The following is a 4,575-nucleotide window of genomic DNA, read 5'->3' as shown; positions in this document are numbered from 1 at the left end:
TTACTTGGGCATGGGTTAGGGTCAATTTAGTGTGAGATTAGGTTTAGAGATGGTTTCACACCATTTGGGCAAAGTATAATGGCATAGGTCAAGGTTTAGGTAAAATGGCTATGTGCCACATATGCCTCTATGCATATGTTGCATTTGATTCTTAATTTGATTTTTGATCTGATATTTCTTGACCCAATTGATGTTGTTGAGTGTTGAAATGGTATAGAGGAGTGATCCAACCATTCACAACAAGTCTTAGGGTCAAGATCCTCAAATTCACAATTGTTGCTATTTGCTCTCATATGCCTCTATGGCATTTTTGTTTCCTTTTTAGTTGACTTTGTTTTCCACTTGGATTTGATTGGTTGAGCACTAGGTAGGGTTGATTAATGTTTTCAAAACATCTACACAAGGTATAAAGGTCTAAGTAAGAGTTTCACAAAAATAGTCCTAGGCACATAGGCCCTTTTCTTATTTAATACCTTTTTATTTTTATTTTAACTTGGATGGTGAAAGAGGAGTGAGGTTTAGGGTTTAATATCATTTCAAAGTAGTTCAACAAGAAATCATGGAAATAGCACAAGAATTAAGCATGCTCACTATGTATCACACTTAATTTAAGAAAAGTTTTTGTTGGTTCCAAAATTTGGAAAAAGGAAAATTCATTCTCTTTGTTTTGAAATTTTTGGGACGTTACAAGGTTTAACCTGGGTGCCAACATTATCAAAGAAAAAGGATAAGTTCAAACCCCTCTCATCCTCGATAATCATATTGTGCAGAATGACACATGTGGTCATGATGTCCTTGAGTGTGTCCATATCCCAAAATCAGGCTGGTCCTCGGACTATTCCAAATCTAGCTTGCGAAACACTGAAAACTCGTACTATATCTTTTCGAGCTGCCTCTTGTACTTTTGCAAACTCAGCTTCAGCTCTGTTCCCTGGCTTCTGGATGGTTTTCATAAATGTGGCCCAATCCCGGTATATACCGTCGGCAAGGTAGTAACTCATTGTGTACTCCCTCCCGATGACGATGTAGTTGCAAGCCGGGGCATCACCTTTAGCAAGCCGGGCAAGAAGATGGGATCGATGCAAGGCATTGATATCGTTGAGTGAACCGGGAAGCCAAAAAAAACTGTGCCAAGTCCAAAGATCCTGCGATGCAACGACCTCAAGAACAATTTTTGGGTCGCCGCTCCGACCACAATACAAGCCTTGCCAAACTTTTGGACAATTTTTACATGTCCAATGCATACAATCACTAGTAGAAAAATGGTCTTTAGTCCCGGTTCATAAGGTGCTTTAGTCCCGGTTGTGCAACCGGGAGTAAAGCCCACCCCACGTGGGCTGCAGACATGCGTCGGGGCAGAGTACCTTTAGTCCCGGTTTGTAACACCAACCGGGACTAAAGGCCTCCAGGTGAAAAAAATTATTTTATTTTTTCTAATTTTTCCACTCCTTTTTTCTATTATTTTAGAATTTCTATTATTTCAGTTTTTTTTTTAGAATTTCAGTTATTTGCATAGTTTAGTCTCTAACTACACTTAATCTCGGGTCAAAATTCTCACTTGTGATCAAACTTCTCGTTCGGTCACCCATCCTTAGAATGCTCCAACACTAGCACGCTTAACTTCTCAGTTCCTTTCGTCCTGCTTCCAAGTGCTCTGCGCGCACGTTATTGATACTAGTATCATATCAATCCTATGAACCTATTGGTCACGGTGTCACACTTCTTTATTTTTTGATGGTCCAGATAATTCTTTTAATAAACAAAAGTAATGATGTAATAATAATCTTGAATAAATAAATGAAAATATTATTATTATTATAATTATTTTCATTTTTTGCGAAACCAAATCTAAAAACTATTCATACTTTTTAGTAGTAATGATGTAATAATAATGTTTGCAATTATTAATTTTTATTTTTATAAATAAAAAATATAAAATCCCGAATTTCTGGCAAAAACTAAAATCTTCCTGCTTTCATACTTCCCTTTGGAATTTTGAGGATCTAAAAATTGGCTAACCGGGTAAATGGTGGCAGATTCGGATGTAACTTTTTCCCACGAAGATTTTGATATATTATACGTTTTTCCCGATATCTTATGCAACTAGAAAAGCCGTTTTACCATTTTTCAATCTTTTTTTGCCAAAAAAGTCAAAATTTGAATTTCTTAATTTCACCGAATAGTATGTTGCATAACACAGACGAATCTGAAAACATTTTATTTTTTGAATTTTCTATCATTTTCTTTTGTATTTTACAAATCAAAAAAGGTGATCCAAGGGGGAAGGGTGCGTAGGGAGTAAAAAACCCGAAAAACCTTTAGTTCGGGTTGGGGACACCAACCGGGACTAAATGGTAGACCTTTAGTCGCGGTTGGTAACACCAACCGAAACTAAAGAGGCCTGCACCGGCCGCAGCCTGCCATAGCCCTTTAGTCCCGGTTGGTGTCTCCGACCGGGACTAAAGGTCATGTTCGAACCCGCTGGTGATGGAGGCCGGAGCATTAGTCCCGGTTCCCCCGCAGAACCGAGACTAAAGCTCCCATTAGTCCCGGGCCAAAATATTTGGGGACTAATGAGTTGGGATGGAAGACCTCTTTTCTACTAGTGAATCTATGCTCCCTAGCATGCCCGGCCACCCCCGCTGTTCGTTCTCCGCCATTAATCTTGCGGTATTTTCGTCATTGGGAGCTCGAAGATATATCGGCCCGTACACATGCATCATAACCTTGCAAAAACGTCGGACGAACTCCAACGTCGTATCCTTGTCTATGCGAAGATACCCATCGGCATAGTCCCCCGGAATGCCGTATGCAAATATGCGCATGACGGCGGATATTTTTTAGTGCGCGCTAAATTCCACGAGCCCGACAACATTTCTTTTGCGCTTGAAGTAGCGCGTGTTGTCCTCACACAATGCGACAATGTTGTTGAACAAAGACCACGGCATTCGATACAGGCGGCGAAAAAGATGGGGCGGATATGTCGGTACCTCGGCAAAATAATCGCGCATGAGCAAAGTGTGGCCGAGGGCGCGGTTCCGCGGGATGCACAGCCGCCCCATGGTCGAGCCATTCCACTTCTTCGGCCGCATGTGCGTGACCGCCGCCGCGAGTATCACAGTCGTTTGCTCCAACTCGTCGTCGAGCAGCTCCTCCAAGTCGGAGTCATCAGAGGACGACGAATCCTCCAACAAAAACAGCGTGCACGGGTCCATCTGCAACGTGCAACAACCGCGGCGAATCATTAGAGCTACGGCAGCAGATGCGCGGCTGCGAGGGGCATGGGAAGAAGACACGGCCGGCGGCGAGGCGTGCGCGGCAGCGTCGATTCCGGCCGATTGGTGGCCGATTCGTGCGCGCCGGCGGGCGGAGCGTGCGCGGCGGGCCTGCGCGCGTGCTCCTGCCGGTCGGAATCGGAGGGGAAGGCCAGGGGAGGCCGGGATCTGCGGCGGCGGTGGCGGTTGGCGGGAGGAAGAGTAAAGGGACACGCTGAAAGTTCCTTCGCTCCAAGGGGGTGGGAATGGATGGAGACCGCGCTCCCACAACCCCTCCAACCCGGGAATTTGGGGGTTGCGCGGCACGAATCGGGGCGACCCGGATTTTTTTTTTGAAAATGAGGGTCTGATGCGGGATCTGAACGGTCCTTTTTTTACCCTCCGAACCGAAAATTGGCGGTTATTGCGCGGATGGGGTCAGATGGGGTCTGCTAGAGATGCTCTTAGGCCTTATTCTGCAGGAATGTATTTTTACATTTTGGGGTGTCTTACCCGGCCCAATTTCAATCCACTAGAAATCCCGTCCGGGCCGTTCAGTAGTCCGGTTTCAGAAGGTTTTGGCCCATTTGACCTTCCAGAAACACGTCAGGTTGGAGGGGATTAGAAACGGGGATTTGCTAGTTCGCTAGAGTTCACGTTCAGTTAAGTCCTACATATTTAATTTCCTTTGTGATTCGTGCTAGTTATCTGCTGCAATTGAGATTTAAAACATCATGTGATTGAGCACGAAACTAATTCTCTCGAAAATAGTCGCCCGCACTCGCGTTTCTCGCGTGTCTGGTTGCCGAACCGAGCGAGCAAGTGCCAGCACCTCCTCCCGTGCCGCCGCCTGCACCTCCCCTCGCGCCGCCACCCGCTCCCCTCGCGTAGCACCCCTCGTCGCGCCGTCGACCGCTCTCCTCGCGCTGCCGCCAGCACCTCCCCTCACGATGACGTCATCCATCTTCTCCGGCCGAGCTGGAATTTTATTACGTAAGTCATATCCTGTGAAATCCCGTTCATCACCTAGGGTTACTTGATGATGAGATAGAGTCAGCTCACGCCAAAGAGTGGGCTTCTAACGAAGGAAGGCCTTACAAAAGACTATTTGCCCCCCTCCCCCCAGATCTGAGAAAAAATAGGCTACTGCTGGCCTTTTCAGCCCATTTGCCCCCGCCCCCATTCTTTCAGCCCAAGCTCCGCTGCACGGTATGGTACAAGACCGTGATCTCACGAAGTAACTACACTGAATTTGATGTCTTGTCAAAGTGTATCAGAGTAGTTAGCTAAATTATGTTTGCACTTCATGTTCAATGTGATG

Source organism: Lolium perenne, chromosome 3 (genome assembly GCF_019359855.2).
Source record: "Lolium perenne isolate Kyuss_39 chromosome 3, Kyuss_2.0, whole genome shotgun sequence".
Classification (NCBI taxonomy): Eukaryota; Viridiplantae; Streptophyta; class Magnoliopsida; order Poales; family Poaceae; genus Lolium; species Lolium perenne.
Note: the sequence above shows the minus strand (reverse complement) of the source record.